Source organism: Panulirus ornatus, chromosome 1, assembly GCF_036320965.1.
Source record: "Panulirus ornatus isolate Po-2019 chromosome 1, ASM3632096v1, whole genome shotgun sequence".
Classification (NCBI taxonomy): Eukaryota; Metazoa; Arthropoda; class Malacostraca; order Decapoda; family Palinuridae; genus Panulirus; species Panulirus ornatus.
The window spans coordinates 93,646,284-93,664,967 of record NC_092224.1 but is presented as its reverse complement, the minus strand read 5'-3'; the positions used below and the strand labels follow the sequence as shown (position 1 = coordinate 93,664,967).

General features: G+C 46.3%; 1 protein-coding gene across 2 annotated transcripts in view; it reads left to right on the top strand.

Annotated features, from left to right (window-relative positions):
* The window catches only part of LOC139751088 (uncharacterized), a 241,022-nt gene that overhangs the window by 117,127 nt on the left and 105,211 nt on the right, over positions 1 to 18,684 (top strand). For both annotated transcript variants that reach the window (XM_071666205.1, XM_071666193.1), the window contains exon 2: positions 8,698 to 8,831. The gene's annotated coding sequence lies outside the window, so the exon portion shown is untranslated. The remainder of the gene's footprint in view (positions 1 to 8,697; positions 8,832 to 18,684) is intronic.

Genomic DNA, 18,684 nt, shown 5'->3' with positions numbered 1-18,684 from the left:
CCAGGGGAAACCACGGAAAGGTCTGTGATTTCTGATTGTGGATAGGGAGCTGTGGTTTCAATGCATTTCGCATGGCAGCTAGAGAATCAATGTGAGCGAATATGGCCTCCCTTCGTCTGTTCCTGGCGCCACCTCGCTGACGCGCGGAACGGCGAAAAGGTATGAAAATGAAAATAGAAGAAAATGATAATGAAAAATAATGATTGATTTAAACTTAATTGCCTCTCCCGCTTGAGCGAGGCAAGCAGCCACCAGGAACGCATGAACAATAGTCTCATTTGCAATCGTCCAATCTCTCTCTGTCATGTATAATGTACCTAAACGAAAGGTTTGGCGAATGAACGGCCGCGCAAGGGTTAAAAAAAATATATATATATTCATATACACAGAGTATTTCTACATTGAATGTTTCCTCCCCTTGGCCATCTCCAAATGCCCAAGTTCCAAAATTCTCACTCACTGTAAACGCTGAACACTTTCTTTTAATCATGTAGAGTGTATGAGTGAAGGATTTTATTTTTTCTCCCCTTCACTCACCCTGCAGGATGGTGAAGACTGTGTGAGTATATTTTTCTTGACTCATATGAGGGATTCAGATCTGTGTATGGGTTCTGTGAGTGATACCCCGATTTCTTTGGAGAGATCTCTGTGGGTAATACACACTCTAGTTAGGGGGATACTGGTGTATTTCTCACCGATTTAAGGAATTTTGTTTGTAGAATTCTGTCCCGATGGTGAATCATTGTGAGGATTTCAGGTCCATGTGAGCATGAAATGAAGCACCCCCGACATATGGGAGCATTATGTGACGAATTTGGAACACATGGGAGCTTCGTGTCCTTGTGATCGCCAGTATCATGTGATAGAACCCGGAGTATGAAAGCATTATGTGAACGATTCAGGCTCATGGGAGCATTTGAAGTATTACTGTATATGGGAGATTTGTGTGAAGCATTGCGACGCATGGGAGCATTATATGAAGGATTTAAACGCATTGGGAGCATTATATGAAGATTTGAACGCATTGGGAGCATTATATGAAGGATTTAAACGCATTGGGAGCATTATATGAAGATTTGAACGCATTGGCAGCATTATATGAAGGATTTAAACGCATTGGGAGCATTATATGAAGATTTGAACGCATTGGGAGCATTATATGAAGGATTTAAACGCATTGGGAGCATTATATGAAGGATTTGAACGCATTGGGAGCATTATATGAAGGATTTAAACGCATTGGGAGCATTATATGAAGGGTTTGAACGCATTGGGAGCATTATATGAAGGATTTAAACGCATTGGGAGCATTATATGAAGGATTTAAACGGATTGGGAGCATTATATGAAGGATTTAAACGCATTGGGAGCATTATATGAAGGATTTAAACGCATGAGGAGCATTATATGAAGGATTTAAACGCATTGGGAGCATTATATGAAGGATTTAAGCGCATCGGGAGCATTATATGAGGGATTTAAACGCATTGGGAGCATTATATGAAGGATTTAAACGCATGGGGAGTATTATATGAAGGATATAAACGCATTGGGAGCATTATATGAAGGAATTAAACGCATTGGGAGCATTATATGAAGGATTTAAACGCATTGGGAGCATTATATGAAGGATTTAAACGCATTGGGAGCATTATATGAAGGATTTAAACGCATTGGGAGCATTATATGAAGGATTTAAACGCACTGGGAGCATTATGTGAAGGATTTAAACGCACTGGGAGCATTATTTGATGAATGTCGACGCACGAGAGCATTATGTGAAAGATTCCTCAACACATGGAAGTACGATGTGAAGGATCCCGGCGCATGGGAGCGTCATACAAGGTATTCCAAAGCATTATACGTAAGATTCCGACCCACTAGGGCATTATGTGAAGAATGGCGACGCATAGAAGTTTTATGTGAGCGATCTCGACGTATTGTGGTGACATGTGAAAGATCCCGACGCATAGGACCATCCTGAGTAAGGCTCCAGCGCATGGGAACATCATCATGTGATTTCGACACATAGGAGCATCATGTGAAGGATCGCGTCACATAGGAGCATCATGTGAAGTATCGCGTCACATGGGAGCATCATGTGAAGTATCGCGTCACATGGGAGCATCATGTGAAGTATCGCGTCACATGGGAGCATCATGTGAAGTATCGCGTCACATGGGAGCATCATGTTAAGGATTGCGTCACATGGGAGCATCATGTGAAGGATCACATCATGCGAAGGATCGCGTCACATGGAAGCATCATGCAAAGGATCGCGTCACATGGGAACATCATGTGAAGGATTGCGTCACATGGGAGCATCATGTGAAGTATCGCGTCACATGGGAGCATCATCTGAAGGATCACATCATGCGAAGGATTGCGTCACATGGGAGCATCATGTGAAGGATCACATCATGCAAACATCATGCGAAGGATCGCTTCACATGGGAGCATCATGTGAAGGATCACATCATGGGAAGGATCGCGTCACATGGGAGCATCATGCAAAGGATCGCGTCACATGGGAGCATCATGTGAAGGATTGCGTCACATGGGAGCATCATGCGAAGGATTGCGTCACATGGGAGCATCATGTGAAGGATTGCGTCTCCCGCGAATCATCAGACACATATCATTAACCTCCCCCAAAGTAACGCCATAATGCCTTAAGAGGTTTTAATCCAAGTCATTTCCAACAGTCAAGTCGGCTCTATAGACAAATCACACGCAAGGCCACTCGCCCACAGAGAGGGAGAGATAATTGCCAAACGATCGTTTGTTCGTAAACAAGCGCTGCTGATGGTCGCCGATAATGATCTAATGGTCGTATATTGGTGAGGAGGCGCAGTGGATGGTCAGCTGGTAATTGCCTAATGAGGGTTCGTTGGATCTCGGGTGTTGGTCCTTGGCCCCAGGTCAAAAGAAGAGGAGGTTCGTGTTGGTTTATAAATACTTCTTTCCGGTGTGCTACGTTTACCTGGACGTGTTATTATAAGACTCGAACTAGTACAGAAAAAGAAAATTTCGTATGTGCTTATCATGTTGGTACTCTCTTGAGTTTGTAGCAGCTGTGAGGTGATTACTAAAAACACTATAATAATAATAATGATAATAATAATAATAATAGTGATAATAGTAATAATGATAATAATGATAATATTAATGATATTGAATATGATAATGATAACAAAATAATGATGAATGTTATCATTGTCATTATTACCTTTATCATTAATAATGATGATAGTTATGATATTAGTATTATCATTATAATTGTTATTATTATTATTATTATTATTATTATTATTATTATTATCATTATTATCATTATTATTATTATTATTATTATTATTGATGTAGTGCCACTAAAAGCTTTACTCTCTATTTTTTTAACATTAACAATGCGAACCAAATAAAGAATAATATCAACAACATATTACAATCGATAGACACAGTTTCAATTTACCAACAAGAATTTACGTAACAAAAAATACGATATTAAATCAACCTGTGTGACCCCATATGGGCGCACAGCAGCCAACATTTGACGGACGGAGTCATATTATGAATATTGGATCAGAAAAGAATTATAAGACGAGGGGGAATTTATATATATATATATATATATATATATATATATATATATATATATATATATATATATATATATATATATATGTGTGTGTGTGTGTGTGTGTGTGTGTGTGTGTGTGTGTGTAAGTCCGCGGGGAAATGAAACACGGTAAGTTCCCAAGTGCACTTTTTTGTGATAATCACATCAGTAGAGATACAAGAAAGAAATATAAGTCAGATGGTATACAACGAAGAGACGTAGCTAGGACGCCATTTGGTATGTCTCTTCGTTGTATATCAGGTGACTGTTATATTTTTTTCTTGTATCTCCTCTGATGATATGATTATCACACGAAAGTGCACTTGGGAACTTATCGTGTTTCATTTTCCCCGTGGACTCATAGGAATATACTTGATCACGAGCAAAATTGTGATCCTTTCCAATATATATATATATATATATATATTCCTGCCTCGAAGTTGCATCTGTGGGGCTCCTACAGCGATCAGGAAGCCAGCCACGTCCAACGTGAGGGACCCTAGGTCGTAAAGAGAGAGTGTGTATGTGTTTTTGTGGGATGAGGCACCAGACAGGTGAGGAGTAAGTGTTTCAGAATTGCACCTTGGGCACGACGGGTCTTAGTGACGTGTTGAAGCCGTGTTTGTAGCGTTAGCAAGAAAGATGCTGTCTAAAATACGGGCAACACGTCAATAATGGCATGGGGGGGGTTGCGGCTTCAGATGGGCACACGTCTGGCAGGGGTGTGTTCAAGAGTCGGTCGGCAGGGGGCGTTTATATAGCCCTGGTCAAATCATTCTGGTGTAGACATGTTTTGTAAGAGACGTGTTTGCCTGACAGGGAGGGAGGGAGAGAGGGATTCAGTAAGTCTTGAAGATAGGGTGTTGAAAGGCGGTTTTTTTCTCTCCCCCGCCCCTCGTTTTCTTTCCGACGATTTCATGTGCGGGTAATGATTTTAGGGTGTTGAAAGGCGTGGCAATTGGATCAGTTTTCTATATATCTACCTGAAGTGTTGTGGCTGGTTATTGGAGTAGGTTTAGATGGGAAAAGATCCAGCTGGTGCTGATGCTTTAAAGAACTAAGCACCAACCATATTGAGGTACGATAACAATTGAAGTATTTTTGTTTGGTTTCGTTGTGTAGGTGTTGGATGTTTGTGCTGTTGCCAGGCAGCCGGTGATTAGTGTGTGTGCTCTGTCTGGTGTGTGGTTCGCAGCGTCTGTCACAACTGCTCTGGAGAGGATGAACCACCAAGTAAGAGAACAAGTAGTTTACAGTGGAGTGGATGATGATGTGTTTGTGACTGAAGAAAGAAAATAAGATACGGAGAGACACGCTCATCCAAATCTGGTTCCAGTTAGTGTTCTGAAGTCGTATAGTTTATTCATAACTTTTACATTGATGCTTGTAGGGTTAGGAGTGTATATCGTGTGGGTGTGTGTGTGTGTGTGTGTGTTTGTGTGTGTTTGTGTGTGTGTGTGTGTGTTGTGTGTGTGTAGTTGTAGAATTGTAGAATTTTCTTGGACACCTGAAATTGGCATTTAAGTATTTTTTTTTTTTTCATTCGGTCGGTTGCTCTAACTAGACATGGACGATCGTAATGACCCCCCCCACCCTCCTTCCCCTTGCTAGTCGATAGGCTACGATCAAACTATGTAACCAACCGACCTACGTATGTACGTACGTTCTCAAACTGGTTTTATGCATTTAAAAGTCAAGCCTTTTTTTTTTCTTTTTTTGATCATTATTGTCACTGCTGGCGACTGAACCTCACACGGAGCATGTTTAACCTTAGTGTGGATGACGTTCACAAGTGACCAAAGGCAGGCGTGTGTGTGTGTGTGTGTGTGTGTGTGTGTGTGTGTGTGTGCACGCGCGTTTCACCCTGCGCAAGAACCTGGTCTTAAAAATGTTCTCCAATGTTCTCTCTCCTTGGGTGTTCACTGACCCTGTACAAGTTCGGGCGAGGCGAGGTGTGTGTGGGGGAAGGGAGGAGAGAGCAGGAGGTAACGGTTGGCTTGCAGGTTCGGGAGGAGGAAGGAAGGAAGGCTCTGGCTTGGCTTGGCTAGGCTTGTAAGCTTGTAAATATAAGATGAGTGAGGTCGTAGCTATTTACGCCAACCTGCTTACATCGTGAGCTGCCGAAATGTATTGGTATATTGCCTATGTCTACCACCTCTCCTTCGTCCTCCTCTCCCTCTTCTCACTCCTCCTCCTCTTTCCTCCTCCTCCTCCTCCGTGATTGCCTGATTAGCAACTGCCAATAAAAAGTCTCATTAGAAAGGTTTAACTACTCTCGGTCAATTGTACTTAACGAGCGGCGCCTGTGAACGAATGGGGGAGTTTGAGGTTACGGGTTTAACAGGGTTTACAAGGGGAAGTTGACATTTGACCTCCATGAGGAAGAACACGATATTTCTCTATACCATCATAGTAACGAGGCCTGACAATGACCTGACCCCGGGTCTTGAGTCTGATCGCCAGACAATGACCTGACCCCGTGCAAGCCGTTGTACTTCAAGGTTTAAGAGTGACATCAGAGGTCAAATGCTTTATTCATATGAACAATATATTCAAAGGTCACGAAGATACATCAGTTGCTCGGTATAGACGTAACGAAAGGTCATGTATAAGACCCATAACCCTGGTGTAGAATATTCGTAAAGACATGAATAGTATTCACTGGTTCATTACTTGTTATTCAACAGACTTATTCATTGATAGTTGTAAGTTTACCATTCCTGTATGGTTTAATGATTTTTCACGTCCTAATGCACAGTGTTCATGTGTGTGTGTGTGTGTGTGTGTGCCTCATATCATCAAGTCTGCAGGCTTGAGCCTCCCTCCCACGGCTCGAACTCACGTACCGAACACACGACTCCGTGACCCGTCTGAACCTCACTTTCCGCGCACTCACAAAAGCGAAACTATTTTAACTCTGATGAAACTTTAAAAGTTCCAGAACAGTTTGCTGGTAGATTTGATGATCGAAGTTTCACCAGACCACAATAGCTAGTTCTTAATGACTCAAGTTCCTTATTTACTGAAACGGATTTGGGTGATAGGGTTTCGGAATGTGACTGAAGCCTCGATAAGCTGTAATTCGGAAAGCGTCTGAAGCAATAACCAAGTAACTTTCCCACTGTAAGGGAAGATAACATCGCCTGTTATACATTGCGCACATCTGCCTATACGTATGTTTATTTGTGTTGTCTGTATGTCTGTGTTTGTCACCTTTGTCTCCATGTGTGTTTGTTGTGATAATCATTTGTTTGGTATGGGGACGTAGGGATGGAAAGGGAGGGGGGGGGATTTTTACATGCACGTTGCCCCATTTCGTGACCTTGTGTGACGTTATTGAACGACGTCTGTCCATTGTTACAAACTAGTCATTGAAAGGAACCACTGGGCTCTTGCTGTCAGAATTCCTATGACATCATCACGTCCCCGCATACACGGTATCTGACAGAGGCCTGACGTTGTGATGAAGTCACACCTCGGTCCACTATCGCAATGAACAATGGACCTCGTGTGACCTCATGTGCCCTACCGTTGCCACATAGGTAGACAACAAGTAGACACTCTTGACCTTTGCTTTTGGAGGTCCTGATCCTCCAGGGGGACCCACCATAAGTTTGGCAGCCACGCTCAGTTTGTTTACCTCTTCATAAACCTTGTGGCTCAGTTTGCCTTAAACGAGCCATGTACCGCTGACGCATGACCGGGTATTGACCATGTAGCCCCAATCTAAGAGCTCTTAGGGTTTCTCCATCGTCAGTAGCAGCCGACAGGGGCCCCGTTGGACATCGTCAGCGCCTTCTTCGTCGTCGGTAGCAGCCGATAGGGGCCCCGTTGGACATCTTCAGCGCCTTCTTCCACCACAGTTCCCTAAAGGGTTTCGGCTACGCCTCTTCCCTTCAGCACAACCTGGCAACTACCGTATCCTCACCGAACTACCGAACCTCATCCACCTCCTACCATCTGTCTCCTCCTCCACCAGCAGGAATGCTGGAGGACCTCAGTAACTTCTCGCCCCTCCTGCTGCAGAAACCAGGATGTCAACATACCACCTCTCCTGTAACGGCTTCCTCCCCTGCATGGTTCCTGTCTCACCTCCTCCTCCCCTGCATGGTTCCTGTCTCACCTCCTCCTCCCCTGCATGGTTCCTGCCTCACCTCCTCCTCCCCTGCATGGTTCCTGTCTCACCTCCTCCTCCCCTGCATGGTTCCTGCCTCACCTCCTCCTCCCGTGCATGGTTCCTGCCTCACCTCCTCCTTCTCTGCATGGTTCCTGTCTCACCTCCTCCTCCCCTGCATGGTTCCTGCCTCACCTCCTCCTTCCCTGCATGCTTCCTGCCTCACCTCCTCCTTCTCTGCATGGTTCCTGCCTCACCTCCTCCTCCCCTGCATGCTTCCTGCCTCACCTCCTCCTCCCCTGCATGGTTCCTGTCTCACCTCCTCCTCCCCTGCATGGTTCCTGTCTCACCTCCTCCTCCCCTGCATGGTTCCTGTCTCACCTCCTCCTCCCCTGCATGGTTCCTGTCTCACCTCCTCCTCTCCTGCATGGTTCCTGCCTCACCTCCTCCTCCTCCCCTGCATGGTTCCTGCCTCACCTTCTCCTCCTCTGACACTATCGCCACTGGACTCACGCCTCGCCTCCCTACACCACCTCACATGCCCCCACCTTCTTACCACAACCTCTGCAACAACTGAGTCAGCTCCTCAACCATGTGCTTACTACTCAGTGAGACACTGTGTTGTTACTCGTGTTTCTACTCTCTCTCTCTCTCTCTCTCTCTCTCTCTCTCTCTCTCTCTCTCTCTCTCTCTCTCTCTCTCTCTCTCTCTCTCTCTTACCAGTAAAAAGAGAAGCATTAGACATCTAATTGAACACACCTGCATAGATGATAAGTCTTAACCTTATGCAGACACACACACACACACACACACACACACACACACACACACACACACACACACACACACACACATAAACACCCCAGCCCATTAATAGACAAAACCAAGGTTAGTTTGTGAATGCAGAATATATCAGATTTTTTCATAATAGTGATTTATAAATGTACTTTTCTTTTCGTCTTAGGGACATGCCGACCTGATTCGGGTTTGCTGAGGTGGAAAGATGATCAGCTAATCTTCTCCAAGACTTGACGTACAGATTCGTTGTATTTGGTGGACCCCAACGCTAATCACCTCGTTACGGAGGCTCGTAGTTCAGTAAGTCGCCATCTGTGTGCATCTGTCTCTCTCTCTATAGATATATGTTCTCTCAGCGTGACGGTAGATTTCTCTCATAACGCAGATTATAACAGGTTGTATAACGCTTGATAACGTTACATAACGAAAACAGAAGCCAGAGTTTCGTGGTCTCGTTTCACAACGCCATATTCAAATTAACGGATCGTTACGTCATGTAACGCAAACGTTCCGTTTTAGTTACTTGGGTAACAGATTTGTTACATAATGTAACACAAGCGTTCCGTGTTAGTTACTTGGGTAACACATTTGTTACATAATGTAACACGAACGTTCCGTGTTAGTTACTTGGAGTAACAAATTTTCATCAGCGCTTCGCGACGCTCAGGTGTCGAAAGTTAAAAAAAATAGATAAGAAAAAAAAGAGTTACTGAAGCAGATGACACTCAGCCCCATAAGGTCGGTTCATACGACACTCCTACACGGCATCTTGATCTTCCCTTACCACCTGGGGGTTCGTTCAGCTTCGAAGCGTTCCGGAGCCAGCTCGTCGCTACACATCTCGAGAGGTCCTCAGTATGGTTCGAATCGTCTCACTCTCTGTCTCGTTCGTCACAACTACCTGCCCTAAATATGGGTCATTTTCCTTTCCTCTATGCACGAGCTATTCATCCCAAAACAACCCCCCTCTCATCGTTTTCTGTGCCACTTCCATGTTCTTTAGATATACCGTCAATTCTTGGGTTTCATCTGCCGTAGAAAACGGAGACGCCAGCGAGCGGACAAAGGAAACCCCCGCTGGCCAGACTTTATAAAATGACCTTGGTAACATCAAATGTGCTTTACCTGTTGATTGCATGTTCATTCGATCTAAGGCCACACGTACATCCTGCCATCGTAAGTCAGGGGTGTCCTTGTGTGTGTGTGTGTGTGTGTGTGTGTGTGTGTGTGTGTGTGTGTGTACCCAATGCGGTGGCACATTCCACTTCGCCCTGCGTAAGGTTGGTCGTGTGAATGGGGCTAGTTAGTGGCGTGGGGGTTGTGGGGGTGGTGACGCGGAGCCAGGCAGCTCGTCTTTCCCTTCTTCAGAGACAAGACGACATTAACACACACACACACACACACACACACACACACGTACACACACACACACACACACACAGAGTCGTTGCGATGGTTTCCGATAAAATGGCTGCGTTACTAGGAGGCAGTTTATGTTCTTCTTCTTCTTCTCTGTAGCACGAAGGTACGACCGACCCTTGAGCGCGACGGCTCGGCCCTTGAACACGACAGCGGCGACCCTTCAAGCAGGGCAGCACGACCCTTGAACACGACGGTGCAACCCTTGGGTTTATGGTGGCCTAAGCCTTTGACACGACCCTTGGAAAGAGCTCAGGTCAAAGGCCAAGCTATCATGCCCAAAGGCCGAGCCATCGCGTTCAAGGGCCGTACTGTCGTGTTCAAGGGCCGTAATATCGTGTTCAAGGGCCGTAATATCGTGTTCAAGGGCCATAATATCGTGTCCAAGGGCCGTACCCTCTTCTTCAAGGCTCACTAAAAGAAGGAACAGAGAAGGGGGCCAGGTGAGGGTATTCCCTCAAAGGCCCAGTCCTCTGTTCTTAACGCTACCTCGCTGTCGCGGGAAATGGCGAAAAGTATGAAAAAAAAAAGAATATATATATATATATATATATATATATATATATATATATATATATATATATATATATATATATATATATATGGGGAGTTAAGGCACGCTGGGGGGGGGGGGGGGGTAGACACCCTGATACTATACACATTTATACATGAACGAAAAAAAGAAAACGAAATGTCCTCTACCTGGTCTGAGTTATACACCCCTATTCACTGTCTTTTCAGTCTCTTTTACCATCCCAAAACCAGGGGCTGAACGACCATCGTGTCTTGGAGGGTATATAGGCGGGAGTGTCGTTTCTTCCTGCCTTGCCACATTTTCCTGATTACTCGCAAATACCTGTCGTGAAGAAACCACCGCCTTCTTCTCCTCTTCAGGCAGACTAAATTTATAGACGCGGAGACCACTGGAGTCTGTTGTTTGTGAGATGAATCCGATACCGTTGGCGATGGCGAACTCAGGGAATCGAAGCCTCCTTACCTGATGCTAAAAGTGTGTACTGTGTGTCGTCAGAGGGTTAGAACCTCTGTCTCCTGGTCACTGAACTTGTGTGTTTAGCGCCTGGTGTTGCGTCCTAGATACTTGTGTATTATTTGGGTCCTCCAACGTGTCTGCTCTTCATCACCCTTCTCCTCCCAGGGCTAACTCTCCCTCACCCTGGGTCCTGGACTAACTAACTCTCCCTCACCCTGGCTCCTACAATAACTCTCACTCACCCTAGCTTCTAGAATAAGTAACTCTCACTCACTCTGGTTCCTAGAATAACTAACTCTCACTCACCCTAGCACCCAGAATAGCTAACTCTCACTCACCCTGGCTCCTAGAATAACTAACTCTCACTCACCCTAGCTTCTAGAATAAGTAACTCTCACTCACTCTGGTTCCTAGAATAACTAACTCTCACTCACCCTAGCTTCTAGAATAAGTAACTCTCACTCACTCTGGCTCCTAGAATAACTAACTCTCACTCACCCTAGCTCCTAGAATAAGTAACTCTCACTCACTCTGGTTCCTAGAATAACTAACTCTCACTCACCCTGGCACCCAGAATAGCTAACTCTCACTCACCCTGGCTCCTAGAATAACTAACTCTCACTCACCCTAGCTTCTAGAATAAGTAACTCTCACTCACCCTAGCTTCTACAATAACTAACTCTCACTCACCCTAGCTCCTAGAATAACTAACTCTCACTCACCCTAGCTTCTAGAATAAGTAACTCTCACTCACCCTAGCTTCTAGAATAAGTAACTCTCACTCACCCTGGCTCCTAGAATAACTAACTCTCACTCACCCTGGCTCCTAGAATAACTAACTCTCACTCACCCTAGCTTCTAGAATAACTAACTTTCACTCTCCCTGGATCCTGGACTAACTAACTCTCTCTCACCCTAGCTTCTAGAATAAGTAACTCTCCCTCACCCTGGCACCCAGAATAACTAACTCTCCCTCACCCTGGCTCGTAGACTAACTAACTCTCCCTCACCCTGGCTCGTAGACTAACTAACTCTCCCTCACCCTGGCTCGTAGACTAACTAACTCTCCCTCACCCTGGCTCGTAGACTAACTAACTCTCCCTCACCCTGGCTCGTAGACTAACTTCCCATTTATCCACTCAATGACCCACCCATAGTCACCACTCAGTATTTGTGATTACGTCACAGTTTTCATATATAAGACAACACAAATAACTCCTTAAGTAAACTTTACGAGAATATCCAAATATTAGGAAATAGATAAGACATATGCACTCACCAATAGCTTACGAAATCAGGAAATAAGACATATGCACTCACCAATAGCTTACGAAATCAGGAAATAAGACGTAGACACTCACCAATAGCTTACGAAATCAGAAGACGGATCCTACACAGTTGCACAACAAGTGTGGGATAAATAACACACATTACCGCATAACTACAGTATATACAGACTCCACTAATTTTCACTGGTGTCTTCTGTCTATACTTTGTACCCTTGATGACGCCTCTTCATCTCGAGCCTTTCCCTGCAGATGGTTTGAGTCATAAGGAAGAGCCTCAAAGGTAATCGATTAGATATAAGAACTTAATTAACAACATCTTGATAGCGACACACAGTGTCTGTGCTGTGCTAAGTTGTTGCAAGGTCCGGGGAGTCTGTCTTCATCGTTTGTAGCTATCGAAGAGCAACGCACCTCTTACGTTCTTCTGCACTCTTTACGTTCTTCTGTCCTTACGTTCTTCTGCACCCCTTACGTTCTTCTTCACCCCTTGCGTTCTTCTGCCCTCCTTACGTTCTTCTGCCCTCCATGCGTTCTTCTTCACCCCTTGCGTTCTTCAGCCCTCCTTACGTTCTTCTGCACTCCTTACGTTCTTCTATCCTCCTTACGTTCTTCTTCAACCCTTGCGTTCTTCTGCACTCCTTACGTTCTTCTTCACCCCTTGCGTTCTCTTGCCCTCCTTACGTTCCTCCACAGCCATTCCTTGCCCACAGTCAAAGCTCACCCAAGGATTCGCCTTTCTTCCTCTGTTTCCTGGCGCTTACCTCGCTGACGCTGGCGATCGGGTGTGTGCGGGGCAGGCAAGAGGCAAAGGAGATATATATATATATATATATATATATATATATATATATATATATATATATATATATATATATATTTATTTATTTATTTATTTATTTATTTATTCTTTTCTTTTTTCTTTTAAACTATTCGCCATTTCCCGCATTAGCGAGGTAGCGTTAAAAACAGAGGACTGGGCCTTTTTTGGAATATCCTCACCTGGCCCCCTTCTCTGTTCCTTCTTTTGGAAAATAAAAAAAAAAACGAGAGGGGAGGATTTCCAGCCCCCCGCTCCCTCCCCTTTTAGTCGCCTTCTACGACACGCAGGGAATACGTGGGAAGTATTCTTAATCCCCTATCCCCAGGGATATATATATATATATATATATATATATATGGATGCGGAAGTGGATCATAGGGTGGGGGAGGGGGCGAAAATTCTGGGGGCCTTGAAGAATGTGTGGAAGTCGAGAACATTATCTCGGAAAGCAAAAATGGGTATGTTTGAAGGAATAGTGGTCCCAACAATGTTGTATGGTTGCGAGGCGTGGGCTATGGATAGAGTTGTGCGCAGGAGGATGGATGTGCTGGAAATGAGATGTTTGAGGACAATGTGTGGTGTGAGGTGGTTTGATCGAGTGAGTAACGTAAGGGTAAGAAAGATGTGTGGAAATAAAAAGAGCGTGGTTGAGAGAGCAGAAGAGGGTGTTTTGAAGTGGTTTGGGCACATGGAGAGGATGAGTGAGGAAAGATTGACCAAGAGGATATATGTGTCGGAGGTGGAGGGAGCAAGGAGAAGAGGGAGACCAAATTGGAGGTGGAAAGATGGAGTGAAAAAGATTTTGTGTGATCGGGGCCTGAACATGCAGGAGGGTGAAAGGAGGGCAAGGAATAGAGTGAATTGGAGCGATGTGGTATACCGGGGCTGACGTGCTGTCAGTGGATTGAATCAAGGCATGTGAAGCGTCTGGGGTAAACCATGGAAAGCTGTGTAGGTATGTATATTTGCGTGTGTGGACGTATGTATATACATGTGTAGGGGGGGGTTGGGCCATTTCTTTCGTCTGTTTCCTTGCGCTACCTCGCAAACGCGGGAGACAGCGACAAAGTATAAAAAAAATAAAAAATAAATATATATATATATATATATATATATATATATATATATATATATATATATATATATATATATATATATATATATATATATATATATATATATACGTATATATATACGTATCCTATCTTGCCTCACATGGCCGCCACGCTGGAGGTAAACATGAGGATAGTTTACATCCCAGATGACGTCAGGAGTGACACTGGCGACGAGAACGGACCGACGTCAGGCCCTGCACGCCCCCACCATCATTTGTGTGATCGGTTCGACGGCGGACATGAAAGTGCGCGGCCGCCCTACCTCGAAAACGTCTCGAGACATTATGTGACCTCAGCAACGCCTCCTCCCTCCTGTAGCAGCAGCAGCAGCAGCAGGGAGCCTCAGCAACGCGTCCTCCCTCCTACAGCAGCACCACGAGATCTCACCAACGCCTCCTCCCTCCTACAGCAGCACCACGAGACCTCACCAACGCCTCCTCCCTCCTACAGCAGCACCACGAGACCTCAGCAACGCCTCCTCCCTCCTACAGCAGCACCACGAGACCTCAACAACGCCTCCTCCCTCCTACAGCAGCACCACGAGACCTCAACAACGCCTCCTCCCTCCTACAGCAGCACCACGAGACCTCACCAACGCCTCTTCCCTCCTACAGCAGCACCACGAGACCTCACCAACGCCTCTTCCCTCCTACAGCAGCACCACGAGACCTCAACAACGCCTCCTCCCTCCTACAGCAGCACCACGAGACCTCAGCAATGCCTCTTCCTACTACAGCAGCACCACGAGACCTCACAACGCCTCCTCCCTCCTACAGCAGCACCACGAGACCTCAGCAACGCCTCCTCCCTCCTACAGCAGCACCACGAGACCTCAGCAACGCCTCCTCCCTCCTACAGCAGCACCACGAGACCTGAACAACGCCTCCTCCCTCCTACAGCAGCACCACGAGACCTCAGCAACGCCTCCTCCCTCCTACAGCAGCACCACGAGACCTGAGCAACGCCTCCTCCCTCCTACAGCAGCACCACGAGACCTCAACAACGCCTCCTCCCTCCTACAGCAGCACCACGAGACCTCAGCAACGCCTCCTCCCTCCTACAGCAGCACCACGAGACCTCAACAACGCCTCCTCCCTCCTACAGCAGCACCACGAGACCTCAACAACGCCTCCTCCCTCCTACAGCAGCACCACGAGACCTCACCAACGCCTCTTCCCTCCTACAGCAGCACCACGAGACCTCACCAACGCCTCTTCCCTCCTACAGCAGCACCACGAGACCTCAACAACGCCTCCTCCCTCCTACAGCAGCACCACGAGACCTCAACAACGCCTCCTCCCTCCTACAGCAGCACCACGAGACCTCACCAACGCCTCTTCCCTCCTACAGCAGCACCACGAGACCTCACCAACGCCTCTTCCCTCCTACAGCAGCACCACGAGACCTCAACAACGCCTCCTCCCTCCTACAGCAGCACCACGAGACCTCAGCAACGCCTCCTCCCTCCTACAGCAGCACCACGAGACCTGAACAACGCCTCCTCCCTCCTACAGCAGCACCACGAGACCTCAGCAACGCCTCCTCCCTCCTACAGCAGCACCACGAGACCTCAACAACGCCTCCTCCCTCCTACAGCAGCACCACGAGACCTCAACAACGCCTCCTCCCTCCTACAGCAGCACCACGAGACCTCACCAACGCCTCTTCCCTCCTACAGCAGCACCACGAGACCTCAACAACGCCTCCTCCCTCCTACAGCAGCACCACGAGACCTCAGCAACGCCTCTTCCCTCCTACAGCAGCACCACGAGACCTCAACAACGCCTCCTCCCTCCTACAGCAGCACCACGAGACCTCAACAACGCCTCCTCCCTCCTACAGCAGCACCACGAGACCTCACCAACGCCTCTTCCCTCCTACAGCAGCACCACGAGACCTCAACAACGCCTCCTCCCTCCTACAGCAGCACCACGAGACCTCAGCAACGCCTCTTCCCTCCTACAGCAGCACCACGAGACCTCACCAACGCCTCCTCCCTCCTACAGCAGCACCACGAGACCTCAGCAACGCCTCTTCCAACTACTCGTACACCAGCATTCCTCGCCTCTCCTCTCGTCCTTCTTTTACACCGGCCATAGCTCTACCCCTCACACCTTCACGCGCATTAGTGGCGAATTCTTGTGTTAACTGTGTCGTCTCAGTTCTCACTTTCCCTCAAAGAAATTAGACAGCCTCGTACTACGGCAGTTGAAGCATTACGAGGTGGTACATATATATGTATGCCCGTCACCTCGGTATTCAAGGTTTTGATTCATTGTACTTTGATAGGACGTAGTCTGTGGCCAGGAATTCATAAAAATACATTTCTTTTAATGAATATAATATTTTGTATAAAATGAAATTCATACTAAGGTTACTTATAATATTTTGTATAAAATGAAATAAATACTAACTCTATGAAAATATTCGAAAAATCTTAATTCGTAATGGATTAAGACTATAGTGTTCTCAAACTACAACATATTCTTAAGAAGAATTAGAAAACGGGTAAAAAAAAAATAACGGAAGAAACGCATTTTTCATAATGTTTCGCCGTTCGTAACGGAAACACTTGATGGAATATACACATATAGTACATATGTCTGCATTACTGTGGTTTTGCCGACGTCTTTTGAAGTTTATACAGAGGTGATGAATCAGAGGTGGTCAGCGCTAGCCCGCCCTGGTGGCTGACAGTGTAGACAATCACCTCCATTCTTTCTCCATGTTTAAAACGAAACGAAAGAAAAAGAAAAAAGAGAAAAAAGAGAATATATGACGTAAGCACAAAGCTTGTTGATGGGGTAACATATTTTGGGCGAAAGTGTCTTTGAGTTTCGCGTAAAGCTGCACCGCCACAGTTCGCAGTAGAGATGTACTTCAGCTCAAGAAATTAGCTGACAGCAGAGGGTATTATATCTCTGGGCGCGGGAACTCGCCTTGAATCTCCCGCAGCTACTGTGAAGACAAAGCCTCGTACGTCAGGCAGCCACGCACGTCAGGCAGCCTCGTACGTCAGGCAGCCACGCTCCCTCCAACTTAAAATATGTCCTCAATATAATAGAACTTGTTTAACCCCCCCTTTTTTTTCTTTTTTTTTTCTTTTTTCTTTTTTTTTTTTTTGCCGTGCGCTGCGTGAATGCCATTTTCGAGGTGGTGGTGCATCGTAATGCGGTTAGGGTCATTAGCATGCACGGAACAAGATTTGGAAGGAGAGAGAGAGAGAGAGAGAGAGAGAGAGAGAGAGAGAGAGAGAGAGAGAGAGAGAGAGAGAGAGACAGACAGACAGACAGACAGACAGACAGACAGAAAGACAGACAGACAGAAAGACAGACAGACAGACAGACCCAGACAGACAGACAGGCAGACAGACTGGCGGACGGAGAGAGAGAGAGAGAGAGAGAGAGAGAGAGAGAGAGAGAGAGAGAGAGAGAGAGAGAGAGAGAGACTACTACTTAGTCGAACTTACAACGTGATTTCTGCCAACGGGTTGGGCCAGCGCGTAGCGGCCACAGCAGGGAAGTCTACAGTAGAGTTACGAAGAAAGAGTCGCGAGAGTTTACGTGTTGGCAGGTGTTATGTGCGAGATGTAGAGATTGTATGTTTATGGACTGCATGTCAGCGCCCCAGGTGTGAGGTGAGGCAGCAAGAAAACGCAGCCGGACGGGCCATAAGGAGTAAAAGTTGACAGCCACTGAAGTGCTGCTTGGCTCACCGTGCAGCCGTCGCCAAAGCCTCCCGGTGCCCAGGTGGTAGAGAGAGAGAGAGAGAGAGAGAGAGAGAGAGAGAGAGAGAGAGAGAGAGTTTCCAGCTCTCACTGCCACATCTCCATCATCGAAGGAGAATGCACACATCCTTCTCCAGTCACTTCGTGGTTTACGTCCGCCTCGTAATATCTAAGTAATTCATTAGCATTTGTTTCATTACACAGTTAAAAGTGATTAGTAACTGAAAGACCAGAAGTACGCAGCTCTTTTTTTATTAAAGACTGCGTATTATCTTATTTACGCCACTGGAGTAAAATTACGAAAGCCTATCTTCTGTACACATTTATTTACCGCAGAGATTTCAGGGGCCAGTGTTGCAAGTTGCGTAGATTAGATTTCGGGGGCCACTGTTGCAAGTTGCGTAGATTAGAATTGTGTGGGTGTTTTTATTCCCAGAATCGGATATTTCCCACTTTGGAAGGACCAGTGGGATGGGGAGGAGCCTTCGCTGTACTATCCTGTCTCCATCTATAGTGGTGGGTGGGGAGGAGCCTTCTGCTGTACTATCCTGTCTCCATCTATAGTGGTGGGTGGGGAAGAGCCTTCTGCTGTACTACCCTGTCTACATCTATAGTGGTGGGTGGAGAAGAGCCTTCTGCTGTACTAGCCTGTCTCCATCTATAGTGGTGGGTGGGGAGGAGCCTTCTGCTGTACTGTCCTGTCACCATCTATAGTGGTGGGTGGGGAGGAGCCTTCTGCTGTACTACCCTGTCTCCATCTATAGTGGTGGGTGGGGAGGAGCCTTCTGCTGT